Source organism: Leopardus geoffroyi, chromosome B1, assembly GCF_018350155.1.
Source record: "Leopardus geoffroyi isolate Oge1 chromosome B1, O.geoffroyi_Oge1_pat1.0, whole genome shotgun sequence".
NCBI classification, from domain to species: Eukaryota; Metazoa; Chordata; class Mammalia; order Carnivora; family Felidae; genus Leopardus; species Leopardus geoffroyi.
Window position 1 is genome coordinate 32,979,646 of NC_059327.1, and position 18,198 is coordinate 32,997,843.

Consider the following 18,198-nt stretch of genomic DNA (forward strand, 5'->3'; position numbering starts at 1 on the left):
GTATATAGTTTTTCATATTTTCCCTTACATTTGTTTGTATTTCTACGGTGTTGGTTGTTATTTCATCTGTAATTTTATTTGTTTTAGTCCTTTCTTTGTTTTCTGATGGTTCTGGTTAAAGGTTTGTCAATTTTGTTTATCTTTTCAAAGAACCAGTTTCCGGGGCGCCTGGGTGGCGCAGTCGGTTAAGCGTCCGACTTCAGCCAGGTCACGATCTCGCGGTCCGTGAGTTCGAGCCCCGCGTCGGGCTCTGGGCTGATGGCTCAGAGCCTGGAGCCTGTTTCCGATTCTGTGTCTCCCTCTCTCTCTGCCCCTCCCCCGTTCATGCTCTGTCTCTCTCTGTCTCAAAAATAAATAAACGTTGAAAAAAAAAAATTAAAAAAAAAAAAAAAAAAAGAACCAGTTTCCGGTTTCATTTTTTTTTTTAGATGCTGTATAATTTATTTCTGCTCTGATCTTTATTATTTCCTTCCTCCTGCTGGTTTTGGAGTTGTTTTTTTTTTGTTTGTTTATTTGTTTGGTTGTTGTTCTGTTCTTTTTCTACCTTCTTCAGGTGTAAGTTTAGGTTGTTTATTTGAGATTTTTCTGGCTTCTTGAGTTATGCCCGTATTACAATAAACTTCCTTCTCAGAGCTGTTTTTGCTGCAGGAGGCTCTTTTTTCTTATAACAGCTGCAAATATGTCACAATAGTCTTGAAGCTTTGTATTTTAGATAACATCATTAGACTATATATAAAATAAATCCTTTCTATATAGAAATACATAAAGAAATCAAATGGCAGGCAAGAGTAGTTGGAGATTTTAACATAGCTATCTCAGCCTTTGATTAAATGATTATGCAAAATATACTAATAAAGAGGTTCTAGTCTTGGGTTTAGAAATCCAGGCATAAAATTTTGACACGACCACAAATTTGCTACTTTCAGGTCCTTGGTTGTTAACTTCCTAAAACCTCAATTACCCTATTTGTCAAATGAGATTAATATATGTCCTTACATCGCAAAGCTGTTTGCTCTAAGGGTACATGAGAGAACACTGAGTGGGTGTATTACAGTAAGTTGAAGAAATGACCATTAAAGGATTTGTAGCTCGAAAAGATACTAGGATTATTCCATGAACATAAGGAGGAAGAAATTCCCTTAGTATAAGAAAAGCTAGCATATGAGAGGCACAGAGTCATGGAAAAGCTGGGTGATATTTGTTGCTGTCATGTTTTCTTTATTATTAGTTTTTTGGAGAAAACGCAGCATGTTGCAGATTTGGTATAGCTGGAACATACCAACTAGAGTAGGGGGAGAAACTTCTGGGGAGATTCATGGGAGCATCTATAGTGGCTTCCGGTCCTAGACTTGAAGACACGTTCAGGCTTCAAATCCTGTCTTTAGCACCAAATACTTGTCTGTCTTTGGAGATTATTACTCAACTCCCGCCTACCTCAGTTTTCTTGCTTGCAAAATGGGGTTCCGAATGAAAATTAACCACGTACTATAGATCCTTGAAAAAAATTAAAAAAAAAATTTTTTTTTTCAACGTTTATTTATTTTTGGGACAGAGAGAGACAGAGCATGAACGGGGGAGGGGCAGAGAGAGAGGGAGACACAGAATCGGAAACAGGCTCTAGGCTCTGAGCCATCAGCCCGGAGCCCGACGCGGGGCTTGAACTCACGGACCGCGAGATCGTGACCTGGCTGAAGTCGGACGCTTAACCGACTGCGCCACCCAGGCGCCCCGATCCTTGAAAATTTTTAAGGAGGAAGTATAACAAGCTCAGAGCAGTCTTCAGTGAGTGTCATTTAGCTGTTATTATTCACTGCTGTTGTTTTTCCTCGAAACAAGAAGCTATGGGCTTATCTTTTGGTTAAAGGAGCCATTAAAGATGTTGCAAGGCAACACCAGATCAACTGAGTGTTTCATGGAAACAACTCTGGTAACTGTGATGAATGGGTCACAGGGATATAAGGCAGGAGAGCCACTTAGGAGTCAGTTTCCTTTGTGTTTCCTCATGATGGATAATGAGAATTGGGCCCATCTGAGATTTGATTTTGTGTCATTAATTTTCCATCATGGATATGCTGCCTCAGAGTGGCCTGAGGGGCCTAATGACTCAGGAGATTTCTAAAAGGCAGGTGAATACCTTGTAGCCGGGTTGAAGTGTTGATATCCCCATTTTTCTTGTCACTACGTTCTCTAGGGAGTGCTCCTGATGAATGCAAACCATCGGCGTTATTTCTGGAAGCTTGGTAAACATTTAAATCTTTGTGGCCTGATCTTGATGGAGCACAGATAAACCAAGTCTCCCAGTCTGCCTGCTAAAAATCAATACCACAGAAGGAAATGAAAAGCACTTAAGTCATGCTTCCTGAATGGATACTCCCAAGCAACGCAGGAATGATTTCTGTCTTCAGAAAGGTTATCTCGGGAATTTGAATCTTTTGTATCGCCGTGACAAATGGTTCAGAAAGGGGGGATTAGCAGAGTCTCTGGGAACGATAAAGATTATAAGGTCACTGCTGAGGCTGACAAAAATAAAAATGTTTCCTTAGAAAAATGTACGTCAGTAAACACATTGTTATTTGTGAAGTATCCAGGCCAGCAGGATTAGGATATCTTATTTATAATGCAGAGGAGGGAGTTCTTTATTTGATACACGTTTTTGAATCTCTGACAATACCTCCTCAACTCCTCCTTAAGAGGGTTATCTGAACCCATAATAAGGCATTTCATTCATTCAGTCAGAACACTGGGGAGGAGTCACTGATATCTCCTTGTTACTAAAACCTGCTTGCACTTTTCCGTCCTTGCCTTCCTTGACCTACCTTTAGCTTATTTTCAGAGACCCATGACTACCTCCTGATAAGCGTTCCGGATCCCACCCTCCGAAGCTGGACGATAGGTCTTTATTATGTGCCCCCGCAGAACTCTCTACTCCCTACTTTTGAAACTTTTATGACACCGTATCGTAATTATCTATTAAAAAAAATCCTTCCAAAGGGATGAGCTCCTTGAAGACAGATACTGTTGCCACTAGATGCGCAGCTCTTAGAACAGTTCCAGGCGTATAGCAGGTGCACAAAAAAATATTTCTGAAAGGGAGAGAGAGAGAGAGAGAGGGAGAGAGGGAGTTTGTGGCATTAAAAGGTTTATTAAGTCCTGAGTAATTGAATTTTCAGAGAAGATGGCATTAAGTACATCCTACTGGAGTCTCCAACTGTGCTTAGTCTCTTCCGTGCTATGTTTAGCCCAGAATTAAACACATTAATTATATAAATAAGATTGTTTTAAAAGATATGAGGGAGTCTAAATCTTCTTTGCTATCTGAAAGGGAAAAAGCCTCATCGACCTCAACATATCTAAACCAAACTCCTGTTTCACCCCCGCCTCCCACTCCCCCAAGATCATTTTACTGCTGTGCCCTCTGGCCCAGAGCAGGTGTTAGCTCCCTGCAGGTACAGAAGACCCACACTCCATCTTCCTCTTCCTCTATGTTTATCACCAACTCCTATTGATTATATCTTGTAAATATCCACTTGATCTTATACCCACCACAGGATCTTTGTACCTACTGTTCCCCATTGTTTGGAAAGCACCCCCTCCCCAACTTCTGCTTAACTCCCAATGTATCCTTCAATTCTCAGCTCCAGCTCTCAGCCTCCTTAGGAGGTTTCATCGAGGTAGAGGTTTCCTCTGCCATAAGCTCCTACATTTTTTTATGAGGATTTTTTAAAGCATGGAAATGTTAGCATACCTATCTGGTCAACCTTCGTCTCTTCTACTGTGCTGTAGGTTGTATGGACGTAGAGAATATGTCTCCTTCTGTTCCACAACAGGTTACCAGTATCTAGAGTATTGCCTGATCTCGATATTCTTTTGAACAGTGAATATAGCCTTAGAGATGAAAACTAGTACGATGAGGCAGCTATCAGGGATGCAGAGGGACGTTGCTGTGGCAGTGTATATAGATAATTGATTTAGAATGATGTATCAGTGAATGCTTCCTTGAGGAAGTGACCTTTGACCAAAGCACCCAAGTCTGATTATCCAGAAGCGTCAGCCCCCCATCCCCCTAATGGAACTCCATCGTGCTATGAGCAATCCTCTTTCTTATTGTGGTTAACATGTCCCTTAGCATCTAGGTGGACGCTAAGATGTTTCAGATATGTTCAGTTATTGGAACGGTTTCAATCTAATGTTTATTGTCTTGCTCATGAGAGAACGCAATAGCAAACTTGACTCAAAGCTCATTTCTTCCAAGTCCTGCCCATGTCACACAAGGCAGACTAAGCCTATCTCTAACTCCCTTGGTTCGGGGGTGCTGAAGCGTGGTGTTTTCTAAGGCTGATTTGGCCAGAAACACCATGCAAATGCAGGAATCTGAGGTAGATCTTAGACTGTGTTTGGTATGCCATTAACAGGGGGATTTTCAGGTCTCTCCTTTACAAGTTGTCCTTGTTTTTCCGTCCAACGTTATCTGATTGTCTTACCTTCATAAGAGGTGGTATTCAAATGCTGGCATACGTGAGGGTCTTTCAGAGATTCCTTTCATACATAATTCTGTAATGTGAGAGATTCAGTTCTGGCTCAACCTCTTATACACCATCTCTAGCTCCTTCCGCCACTAAACAGAGGCATTCGCTGGTGGCGTCTCCTTACGCAGCGAAGTACCAGCAAAAGAATTCAAGCTCAGCTACTTTCTTGGGTGTCCACTCAACCCTGAGGTAACTCTTGTGTTCTCTCCGCATGAAACACTGGACTTGCAGGCTGCTTCAGCGTAGACCCTTCTCCTCCTCCCTCCATTTCTCCCCAATTCCCTTTTCGTCTGTTTAAGTAGCACAGGAGCACATTGAAAGGATTGCTGGGTAATTGAATATTTAAAGAAGAAACAAAATCCACATAGGCCTTCTTGCAGGAGATCCTACTCTTCTCAATTTTCTAGGATGTTCCCTTCCTTGGCTTCTCATGGAAATGGAAGGAATAGCGTCTCTCACGGGACAGTGTTCTTCCCCCAAAGGCTGGCAACCTACTCCTGCCCCTAAACCCTCTTCTTCTATTGGCTAGTGGTGGAAAGCTTTTTCTGTACTGGCGCCTCTCAGTAAACTTTGCTAGGAAGTGGCTGACTCCAGCTGTTGGTAGGTCCTGATCTCAAAATATGAGATCTGTTGTGTCCTTTGATTCCTCAGATCTGGATCTTAGTCATAATTTAGGGGCCTAGAAATAATTTGTCTCAAGAACGTCTCTGCCCAACAGAAATCTCCTTTGGACTATTCAGGACAAGTCTTCAACGTTAAACTCCATATTAATGAAGCCACATTATGGCCTGAGAAATGAATTGGAAAACTGAAAGAGATATATATCATATTTGTAATCCAAGCTAATGAAGTTAATTATATCAGTGATAAATGACTTTTCAGAAGATAATGAGATAAAGGATGACTGAATTCAAAGAGGAACAAAAATAAATGATTTGGCTTCTAAGATATGGCTTGTTGTATTTACTTCTTATGGGAACCAAAGGAAGGAGAGTGGACAGGGGTTGATTTATCTATGGTCGATGCCACTCTATGTTCTTCCTCTCCCATGTACCACTATTTTTTGGCCCGAATTTCCCATCTTTTTTAATTTTTAACTCGAAGTGTCCTGAAAACATCACTGCCTATCACATTCTTTTTTAAAAATTGTTTTATTATTATTATTTTATATATAGAGGGAGCGTGAGCAGGAGTGGGAGAGAGAGAATCTCAAACAGTCTTTGTGCTCAGCATGGAGCCAGACGTGGGGCTAGACCCCACAACCCTGGGATCATGACCTGAGCTGAAATCGAGAGTCAGACCCTCAACTGACTGAGCCACCCAGGGGGCCTACTGCCTATCACATTCTTAAATTTGCTACGACATTTCATTGGGAAATCAAGCTATGGTTGATCCAACGCTGAGCACTAACATTTGAGATTAAAGTTCCTCATGTTCCTAACCACATAAGAAGCCTGATGTACTTTGAACAAAGACTTGGTCCTCTTCAAGGAACAAATGATGCCAGGCAGTCCTATGCTGTTACCCGATGTTGGCTCTTGACGACTGTCTGTTCCAAGAAAGTGAGGAAGCACTCTTGATTCTCTTGCCAAGGTCTTGATAGCCTCTCTCCTGTATCTCAGATATCTATGGTCATATAAACCCTTTGTCTGGGACAGTCAAGAGGTATGATGTACTTAACTGGATTTCTTCTTTTATAGGAGGTCAATTTAAAGGGAAAGCAGGGTCCCATACTAAAGAATAAATGTCCAATAGTATCAGACCTATTTCAAGTGACCTGTAACTTCAGTCTAGGCTTAAAGAACTGATCAGGCCTTTGCAACTCCCATCTTGTCCTAAGGGAACTATTTTCTTCCCAACGATTTTGCCTCTAGTAATTCTCAATTGCTTCTACTGTGGCATAGATATTCTAAGTAGGATTCCATTTTCTGGGCTGAACGTCAACAACGTAAGCAAGTTAAATGCTCCAATGGCACTGGAGTTATTGACCTAATATTGGAAAGACATTGGGGCATTCCTCAGCCCAAAGGGAAAACTTTACACTCTAACAATAGCAAACATGTATTGATTTTGTACTGAATGCCAGGAACTGAACATTTTATAAGCACTGTATTGATTACTTTTCAGAGTCATCCCTATGAGGTGAATTCTATTATTATCTCCATTTCATACATGGAAAAATTGAGAGTAAGAGACACAGCTGCACAAAGTCACACGACGAGTAGATGTCAGACGTAGGACTGGATTTAGGTCTGTCTGATGCTGAAATTTATGCTCTTACCCGCTGTACTGCATTTCCCCCCTGGAATCCCGAGAAAGCTGTCTCTGGCTTGACCTCTCTTCTGGAGCCACTCCTAAGTGTCAGTACCTCCAACAGGTCTGGGTATAAAATAACTCTCGCAGAACCTAATCACACCTGCAGGTTATCTGTTTGGGGTATTAAATCAGCATCCGGAGACCCAGGCTCCCCCATCCTCCCTCTTAACCGTGGCAACATAATCCCTGCATCTAGAATAGAGAGGGATCTATCTGAGGAGGAGGTTCCTTCTGTCAACTTTGTAGTAGACTGTCTTAATTTATCCTGATTCCCAAGGGACTTTTGTAAACATCGAGAGGAATTTTAGCTTTGGTCACTTTGAATGTCTGTGATCACGCCACGTGGACCAGGAAAGAACTTCCTTTTATGTGGCGTCAGAATCTCTATTTTCTGTTCTAGCTCTCTGAAGTCAAAGATCTCTGCAATTAGCATGGAGACCTCTTCTGACCTTCCTTAGGACAGCAGGGTTCCAGTGTTTTCCTATGGCCTTTTTGTGGCCTGGCTACTACATGAGTTACTTGGTATGATTATGGTACGTTATTTCACTTTCTTATGGAAACTTATTTTATTTCTCTTGTGTCAGAGACAAATCAGATGATCACAAACCAGACACGCATAAAACCGAAACGCCATTTTTCCTTTATTTCTAATTTCCTTTACTAGCATCCCTTCCCGCTCAGAAAAAGAAATTTTAGCTGTCATTACTTACTTTCAATTGAGAAGTCTCTTTTGGGTAATATTCCCGTTCAAGCATTATCGTCCTAATTACTATTCACAGCTCTTTTTACGAGTGTCCTTTTTTTTTCTTATAGGTCTCTCTTGTTTTTTTGTTTTTTTCTTCTTCTTGTTTTATTTTTTAATTTACTAGCAGAATAAAGGGCTTCTCCCTTTGATACCCTTGTTTTATATTGTTATGCTGTTATTGAGTCCATATTCTAAAAATGCTATATTTTACTGCCCCAGAGAAGTAAATAGGACATGATTAGGCCGCTCTCTAAAATAAATTTCATAATGTTTACTGTAGCTGCACAGGGACCTAGGATAACAGAGTAGCCACCTCCTTGAATGATGGCCCCAGACATATCCCAGAGGGAAAGAACGGGCAAACCATGCACTGGTTCTTGAAGCTTCTAATAGAGGTGAGTCTCACATTTAAAAATTTTTTTTTTTTTAACGTTTATTTATTTTTGGGACAGAGAGAGACAGAGCATGAACGGGGGAGGGGCAGAGAGAGAGGGAGACACAGAATCGGAAACAGGCTCCAGGCTCCGAGCCATCAGCCCAGAGCCCGACGCGGGGCTCGAACTCACGGACCGCGAGATCGTGACCTGGCTGAAGGCGGACGCTTAACCGACTGCGCCACCGAGGCGCCCCATATTTTAAATTCAACCACATGACCACTCCCTAGGTAAGCGGATGAAGACAAGCTCTTTGGTGTGCCCAAGAGAAGGACCAGGAATATTTGGGAGAAGAACACTTGATGCTAGGTTGTACGTTTTCTCTTAAGATTGTTGATTCAGCTTCTACTATAGTGTCAGTTTCACAGGGAGGAGGGACAAAGGGAAAATGGGCCTAAATTTTGGATTCAGGCTCCCTTACGGCTGATAGGTAGGACTATATCACTTGTGAACTCTGTGAAAAGTTCTTTTAGATCTCTGGCTTAATGCCCCTCCCAGAAGGAGTCCAGGAGAGACTCTTTCCCCCATTTCCCTGGCTTGTTTTGTCTCACTTCATGGGGACACAAGGGAATCTGAGCCCAAAACAGTGCTACAACAGAATGCCTTTCTTCCTGCAGTCTGGTTTAGAGCTGATAGAAGCATCCACAGTTAGGCCTCTGCTTGGTAGGAAGCCAACCAGCATCCTAGCTAGATGGGTGCATACAGATAGAAGACGATCTGAAGACCAAACAATTATGCCACAAGCCATGGTTTTAAGACTCTTTGCTGTAACTCTAGAGATGTCCAAATATGGCCTAAAGGAAAAGATCTTTGTGTCTCTCCTCCTCAAAGCTGGAGCAAAAGGTGAGCGTGGGCTGGAATCCCTCTAAGAGACAACAGTGACTTCAGGTAAGGATCTAGAGCTTCTCCAGTAAAGGGAACAAGTTGCTGGAGAACACTGGCTTTCTGTCTCCCTCACTATTGATTAAAACACAAACCCCTGCCGTGACTCCATTTTCTCAGGAACCCTGATCTCCTCGGCAGTGCTCTCAAGGGTGGCTTGGCCTCCGTAAGGGATTACCCACTGGGCAGCCTCCTCTCCCAGTACTGGGTGCTGTGGTGGAGTTACCACCTCCCACCCCCAATCTTGAAGTTCTGGTGTCTGTCAAGATCTGATTTTGCGTCTGTGTGTTTTTAAGTTTCCTTATTTATTTTTGAGAGAGAAAGGTAGAGAGGGTGCAGGGGAGGGGCAGAGAGAGGAGGGGGGGAGACAGAAGCCCAAGCAGGTTCTGTGCTGACAGCACAGAACCCAACGTGGGGCTTGATCCCACAAGCCATGAGATTATGATTGGAGGCAAAAATCAAGAGTCAGATGCTCAGTCAACTAAGCCACCCAGGTGCCCAAGATCTGGTCTTTTAGACAGATTTTATCATTAAAATGACACAATTAAGCATGATAGTCTGGTAAATTACTGACTGCGGCTTGACTGCTGATTTTCATATTCCTCATTAAAATAGCATTATATTCTGTCTGTGTTCACAGCAGGAACTTTCCACTTGAAGGGGGCCACGAGACCTCAAGCTTGGACCCTAACACCCAAGATTTCCTATTTATCAAATAACTAGCAAACTTACCTCACACTGCTGGTTCAAAGGGTCATAGCTCCTTGTTTAACACTTTGTTAAAAACTTTGAGCCACTTTTTGGGAACTATTTAAACTTTGCTCTTTGGTCTATTAGACGCCGGGGTCACACTTAATTCTTGATTCTGTTCAGTCTCATGAGATTGATGTCTCTTGGTATCTCCTGTAGGCCACTGCCTAGGCTGATGAAACATGGACCTGGAGGGAAGGGTTAGAACGATCTGGGCTCTAGGAGGATTTGAAAAAACATAACCATGTCAACTCATTGGCATTACCAGTTTTGGTCCCCATGGCGGACAAACTATGCCCCCCACCCCCCACCCCCCGCCATTTCCCTGCCTTTCAGTTCACGCTCCTGTTCTTGTGTTTGGGTATGACCTACGACTTGCTTCTAGCCAAAAGAATATGACACTGGTGATCCATGACTAAGTTACTTTTCATAAACCTTTGGCTTGCTAACAGATTCAAGTTTCTCCTCTCTCTCTCTCTCTCTCTCTCTCTTGCCCCTTGCTAGCTTTGAAGAAGCAAGGTGCCATGGACCCCACAGGTGTAAGGAACTGAATGTTGCAAACAACCACATGAACAGGGAAGTGGATGCTTCCCTGGTTGAGCTTCCAGATAAGACCTTCCCTGGCAGACACCTTGTAGGTTTGTGAGAATCTAAGCTGAAGACCCAGCTGAGCCATATCCAGATTCCTGACCTCCTCCCCGCAAACGGTTCGATAATATATGTATATTGTTTTATGCTGTAATTTGTCATGCAGTGACTGAAAACCATTACAGTCCCTGAACGCTCATGAAGACTTTTAAGGGGGCCCCAAATGTGTCTGGCCAGGAGAGTGACAGAGACTGCTATTAAGGAAAGCAAACACTTGAAGAATCATTCTGAGCCCTGAGGTATATAGATCACTCCCATAAACAACTTTCAAACCCGTATCAACTCCCCGTATTTCAATGTGGGTGACGGATGTAAGAATTAGAGACCATATTCCGTTTTAGGATGAGAACCACTCAAGCAGCCCTTGTGTCTTCTGTGGGCATGGACGTACTTTAGCGGACAGCCTAGAGGGACTCTTTATGCCTGAAAACTCGCTCGCACAACACCGTGCTCCTTATTCTCAGGAGGGTCCTCACTGGGCCGGGGGTGCGCACAGCTGCTTGTGGTGATTGCTGGTGGACAGATCTCTCGTCTCCCACATACCCTCAAGCTGGACCTTCTGGTCTAACGTACCTCTTCATGTCTCCTGTTTATTCTGAATGGTGTTCGAATTTCCTTCCGATGAAGTCTTGTATTTCTTACAGCTTTTTTTTTTCCCTCATATAATATACATACATTCAATTTGCCTTGGCTTCCAAGGCTTTTAACATTATAGGGATTTTTCTTGCCCCTCTTTCAAGAGTTCCTGTTCTCCCCCTGACAATACTTAGCACAGAATGAGAACTCAGTGGGCACATTGACTGATCGACACATTTTCTCCTTCCTTCACCTCACTGCTGTTGTCCAGCCTGTCAGGGTAGGAGAGGGCAGGAAAGGAAGAATATAGCAGTTAGAATGTGGAAGTTATTGAGGGAAGGGAGGCAGGTTGATGGATTCGGAGGGTTATTGTACCTGTGGGATAGAGAATACTTAACTAAGAGTGGCTCAGTGATAAAAGGTGCATCGTTTCGCTCTTTCGGGGTGAATTCAGTGGTGTGACCATGTACTCAAACACTCAGGTTTCTGGTTTTCTACCCTGCCGCTCTTGGTACATGGATGGCATGTCTCCTCATAGTCACCGTATGGCTGCAACAGCTCTGAATATCAATTATGTCCTCATAGAGAAGGTTCAAATACAGGGAGGGGCAAGTCCCCATCTGTGTTCTTTTCCCCCGAGTGAGGAAACCGTCCTCAGAGGTCTTCTGCAGTCTTTTGTCTCGTTCGCCAGATTCCTTGGCATCCACGCATCCACTAGTCACAGTGAGGAGAATGGAAGTATGATACTCGATATTCACCCCTTGAGGCTGGGAAGCAGCCATCTTCCTCGATCTCAGGGGAGACTGACTAGCCAAACGAAATGGGGGTACTGCCAGCGTGAAGTATGTGGAGGGAATGATATGGCTCTTGGCAGCCGATGATGTCTGCCTCCGAATTCAGACGCGGACAGGCGATGCGGTCCTTTCTGAGGACGTGGGAAGCTGGTGGCGGAGCTAGGGCTAGGACGCCGGCCTCCGTGATGTCTCTCCTGTGTCTTTGTCTCCTCCCCTAGCAAAGCGATTGGGACGGTGCTTGCCTGAGTCCCATGATGATGTATACGTATCATCATAGAAATCCAGAGAAGAAAACCTGCCTCAGGGATTACTTCCATGTGGGACAATGAAATGATCGCCTACAAACCCACAGCTCAGTTTCGCAGATGCTGCCTCCTGGACACAGGGAACACTGCTGAGTTGGCGCCCAGCGCTGCTGGGGCTGTTTCCCTGCCCACCTCTGACCAGCTGGTACACCTTGTCCCAAACCTCTCCTCGTATTTGCTGGCTCTGATGTACGTTCCCTGCAGGACAGTGGAAAAACAAAATCCCTCCCGGGGTTTGTCCTGCAGACCAGTCATTCAGCCCTTTGGCTCCAGTGCTTGAGCCGAGATGACACCCGCAGTCCGCCCCCCTGCAGGAGGAGGCGGGCACCAAGCGTCTCCCCGGTGCGCTGGGCTCTGAGAAAGGGCCGGGCCGCTCTGGCCTCAAGAATCATCCATCAGAGCAGCTTGACATTCTCCTCTGCCTCTTGCCTTCTAGAAGCTTGTGTGCATATTTTTTAACTCCTTGGGGATTGCAAGAGACAGAAGAGGAGATAGGCACGCAGCCTTTGGTTGGCTCTGGGTAGCCTGACATCATCGGACCGAGCAAATGGGGGAGGAGGATTCACAAAGGAAGAGATGGTCTGCAGTTAAGGCAATGACTGCAGAGCTCTGAGTCAGCACATCTCCTCCTGGACAGCGCTCAGGTGATTCCCGGCCAAGGACACGGCAGGAAGGGCAGTGCCTGTGGTCAGGCGGGAAAATAGATGCGTTGGAAGCAGACCGACATTTGCTTTTTAATTATCTCCTCTTGGCTTCTGGAGGTGATTTTTTTTTTTTTTTCATAGCAAAGAGCCGGGGAGAGAAGCAAATGTTCTTTCTCATTTCCGCAGAACTAACCATGTCTGTACATTCACCTTTAGGATTAAGATAAATGCCATTTCAACCCTGATGCTTGTAGGTAAGAATTGAGTTCAGCTGTCCGGCTCTCGGCAAGCTTGCCCTCAGCTTCTCTTTTACATCCTCAGTCACCTCAGGCGGTCAGAGGAGGCGACCAGATCCAGACACCTAGCGCTTGTGTGACCAAGACAAAGGAAGGCTCTGGGGCTCGGGATCTCAGCCCAGTCTCCTGGGTAGTTACTCAGAAACCCCCCGGGAAGGTGTCGTGCTCCAAAGTAGCTGTCAGGCTGTCCATGCAGCAAACCACATGGGTGGGACTGGTCATAAATCTTCCAGCAATTCAGAGCAGAGATTCCCTTCTGCTGAGGTTATCATGGAAGAAATGGACTATTGGACTGGGGAGGTGACAATGTCTAAAATACAATCAAATCCACATGTGGGTGGGGGGAGGTGAAAAATGAATAATTCATACAGCTTATTTACTTTAAAAAATGTACAGGAAAAAGCCGCCTCACCCTCCCTGCGGGGCTTTTCTGGGCTCTGAGAGACGGTCCCTTGCTGTCCCCGGATGGGTGGCCCTGGCCAACTGTCTTTCACGAGGGCAGGTGAACAGACGGACCCCCCGGGGAAAAGTTCATTCCTATAGACTCCAACTTTATCTGCTGTTTGTAGAAGTAGTTTTCTGCAGCTGTTAGTAGCTTGAGTTTCTCCTGAGGGTATAGGAAGGGTGACCAAAACTTGCTTGCTCCTGGATTTAATTCTGTCGGGTGTTGGGGGCGTTACGTATTAGTTACTGATGATTTAGCTCATACCATTAGCACAACATACACTCCTGCGTGAAAGCAACCAAGCTAAAAGGGAACAGCACAGAGTGCAGGAGAGAGGCAGAGGTCAATGGAGCTGTGTGCTCCCGAGCTGAAATCCCAGACAGGCTCTCTCCCCCTCCTGCATCTGAGGATGCCAATCAGTCCTCGGCTTCCTTTGCTTCCCAGTCTCCTGCTCCTCCCGGGGGAAGTGTAGGTTTGCATTAAAGGCCAGAGCAGTTGGCTGGGAGGGAGGAAATGAGCAGGATGCTTTTTCACAGGCGCTGGGAGGGACCTGGAGAGGTCGTGGCTCTCCAGTCCCCTTCGGGGTGGATCACGGGGAAATCAGGTCAGGCGGCTGACCTCTCTCGGATTCTTAGAGGACTTTTATCAGAGACCAAGAGGCATCTTTGATGACACCTTGCAGAGAACATGTCATACTCTGAGGGCAGATGTACTTTATTGTTCGTTCACGTTCTGAGGCCAGGGGAAAGCTGGTTCTCACAGACTGCGGCAGTAGTCAGACCAACGGTTGCCTCTCCAGAGGCTCCAAGGTCATCACAGAATAAACAAGAGAGTGCATCTTCAAGGGACAAGCCCTGGATAAAAACTGACTCCCTTGAGACTATGGGGCCAAATGTTCCTCCTCTTTCACTCCTCTTCCTCCCCATTGCTTTGTCTCTTTCATATGGCTTAGCTCCCTCCCTCTTCGTGACTTCTCCTGCTTGTACAGATTCAAGTAACCCCTCATAGGGACTGATGGGGTTTTGGGGTGATGGGATGGGGTCCAGAGGCTACAGCCATGAAAGAATTCTTGAAGACATCTTTGCAAAAAGGTGATTTTATTAAAGCACGGGGACAGGACCCATGGGTAGAAAGAGCCCTGCTGAGGTTGTAAAGAGTGACTAAATTATATACTATGGAATTGGGGGAGGTAAAGACAAAAGAGAATTCTGTGAGGGGGGGGGGAGGACTTTGATATGCTACAGAGGATTCCTGACATAAACTGAGGCCTTACTATTGTCAGATGAAGGCTGTTTTTCCTCTACTAAGACATTAACATTAGGACAGTAGGGGGTCCCTGGAGAAATGTTATACTCTGTATTTGCCACAAGCATTTGTCGATGGGCTGCAGGTTATAAAGAAATTGAATTTTACCTGCCATTTCCTTCTTGCCTTTGTTCCCAAATCACCGTGGAGGTGAAGGGGATACGATGGGCTCCAGGAAATTGAGTCTATAGGTTTCTGGAGACTAGGCTATTGATAAGATTGCCTTTTTTCTTGTAATTTACTAAGATATTTGTAAACTGATGGAGACTCCTGTGTTGTAAGACTGTGATCTCTATCAGTTAACCATTTGTTTTCTTTCCTTTCCTTTGTCTTTGGGCAGCCAGGAGTGCCTGAGGAGTATCACACCTGGGGGGTAGGGTGTGTGCCAGCTTGTACTTTGCCCTCAGCTTGCCTTATGCTCCCTCATCAGGGACTGAGTTTACTTTCCTTCCTGGGGAGTGTGCCTTATTTTCCGCTGGAAATGTGAAGATAGCTACTTTTTTCTTCCTGCATTGGAATTACTTCTAACATGACTCTGACTCCCAGCAAGCCTTTTCCAGCCCTGCCCAAACTCAGTCTTAGCAAATTCTCCTTAAACACACACCCAAGAAATGAGACCACATCAAAACCTTTTCTAATTAAGACAATAATGCCCGAACGCCGTCTAAGTTGCCTTCAGAAGAAAATCCATCTGAACATCAAAGGTAATATTGCTTTGAATTATTTACACCAATTCAGTTACATAAACATTTACAAATGTAGCAGTGCTGAGGTTTGGTGATGGTGGATGAAAGAGGAATTAACACTGGCTGGAAGCATCTTTAATGTGAATGTCTTCTTATACTTGCGCATTAATCCTTCTGCTGATGTTTATCTGTGTCACTTTTACATCTCAGATCCATATTGTCTCTATACGCAGAGGAAGATGGCTTGGATGTCTTCAAAAGCATTAGTATGATATTGCATGTTATATAAGTTTAATAATGCATATTGGGTCAGACCCTTAATTTGAGGGCATAGTCCCGGGTATCAGTCTAGCAAAGAAAGATCCTGTGAGTTTGTAAAACTAATTATTAAACATGAAATTTCAGAGAGCTTGACATTTTAGATGTTACTATTTTTTAGTTTTTATTTTTATTTTTATTTTTTTTAAGTTCATTTCTTTTTGAGAGAGACAGAGACAGCGTAAGTGGGGGAGGAGTAGAGAGGGAGACACAGAATTCCAAGCAGGCTCTGCACTGTCAGCACAGAGCCCAATGTGGGGCTTGAACTCACAAACCATGAGATTATGACCTGAGCAGAAATCAAGAGTCAACTCCTTAACTGACTGAGCCACCCAGGTGCCCCTCCCTTTTAAAGTTTATTTATTTATTTTTAGAGAGAGAGAGAAAGAGAGAGAGAGAGAGAACAGGAGCAGGAAAGAGGCAGAGAAAGAATGGGGAGAATCGCAAGCATGGTCCATGCTCTTAGCGCAAAGCCCAAGACGGATGTTACCATTTGTTTGTGTCTTGAAAAGGAGATGAAACTAAAATAAAGAATAGACAATTCCAGGAGCTTAGAGTAAGTTTAAAGAAGGAGCAGCTGTCCTCAGCACTCCAGATCATTCTTCAGCTGCCCTATTGGCCTCGCTCCTGGTTACAGGAAAAGCCAGTGCCTTCAACTCAGTGCACCTGCCCAGAGACTTGGACCAGGGTGTCTTTACTACAGTAGCACATCCCGACACTTCCCACCCCACCCCCATCACCCCACTAGGATATATGTTGTGCATTCCAGTCCTTCTGAGCCAAGCCCTACTGAATTCATCCCGTAGACAAACACACTCAGGGTGTTTGCTAGAAATGCGTGGAGCCACAATGGGACTTTCCCTTTGACAAACCTGGGGAGGGAAAACAGAATGTGGATTCTGCAGAATGTGGATTTTGGTAGATAGGAAAGAAAAAAGAAAAGCCGGATGTGCTCCTTAGAGTCCCTATCTACTTCCCGATGCCTGGCGTCTTGCACACAAATGGGAACTGGCTTTTCAGTTCCCTGGCTTTCTTCTTAGAAGAAGAAAGGTGATTTGTAGGACCGTTATACCTAGACAATATGTTAAATTTGCCACTATGCTGAAGATCTTACGCTACTTAACCAGCCAGGTGTTAGAAATGCAAAGATAAATAGATTTGATAGTCTATCATAATTGGAAAGTAGGCGGATGGCAGGATTTCAGGGATAAGAAAGACATTACTCCCTAAGTAGAGTAGAGATAATAGGCAAATGACAAATTCTGAATCAAGAAGAAGAAACAAAGAAACTACTATGAAAAAGAGACAACCATTAAGAGGAAGTTTACAAAGAAGACAAAAACCCTACTAAGGAAAGTAGACAAGCATGAACTGGCAATTCACAACAGAAAGAATAAATGTCAAATAAGTGTGAAAAGTAATCAAAATACCAGAGGATGAAGTGTGATCATTTTTCTCTTGCAATTTTGGCAGTTTTTTTTTTTTTTTAGAGATGACCAATATTGATGAGGATATGACAAAAAGATAAACCCATTTTGTAGTGATAAGCACATATATCTGCACAAATTTCTTAGAGGAGAGTTTGGAGTTTTCATTAAAACTGTAAATAATGCTCAGTTCATATTTTTTAGCAACACAATTCAACTTCCAAAAATAATTCCCATGGAATAAAGTTTCATATAAAGATTAAATATAAATATGTTAAGTGCACGTGCGCATGTCCACATGTGCATGAGTGGAGGAGGGACAGAGAGAGAGAGAGAAAAGAGAGAATTCCAAGAAGGCTGGGTGCCAGTCTCCGGATGGAACTCATGAACTGTGAGATCATGACCTGAGCTGATATCTAGAGTCCGATGCTTAACCGACTGAGCTACCTAGGCGTCCCCACGCTCCCAAAAATCTTTAAATGGTGGTTATGTTATATTTTTTAGAATCACAAAAATCATTTTCCACTTCCAGTATGATGACATGACTGATATCAATCTTTTTCTCAAAAACCGGAAAATTGAGCATATATACGCAACAGCTATTTGAAGGCATTGGGAGGCAAGTAGCACCAGACCGAGATCTTTGAGAGAAGAATAAAAAAACAAGATGAGGCAGAAAACCACCCTGGCTTTCTGTTTGAAAGTACCTTCTGCATTGCAGGTAAGGGGAACCGAAATGGAGGAACGTGATATTCCGGAGGTGAAAGCACAGAGTTTAGGGTTCAGGCAGCCCGAAGCAGCTGGAATACGTGGGAAAGAATGTGGGAAGGTGGGAGTTATGCAAAGAATGAACCCCAGAAATGTGTACGGGGATCCCACAGAGACTTGGTCTGAACACTAGGATGTGCCCCTGTGGACAGAGATTCCATGAACTCCCAAAGTAGTAGGGTGTGTTTCACTTCTGATGGGCCACAGTGGAGATATCTCAAGGAACACTCGAGGAACTCTCTCAGAAGGATCATGCCTTAGTAGTAGATCTGAGCCCACCCTGGGGTAAAGCCTGCTTCAGATATACCCTAACAAAACTTAAAAACACATCTT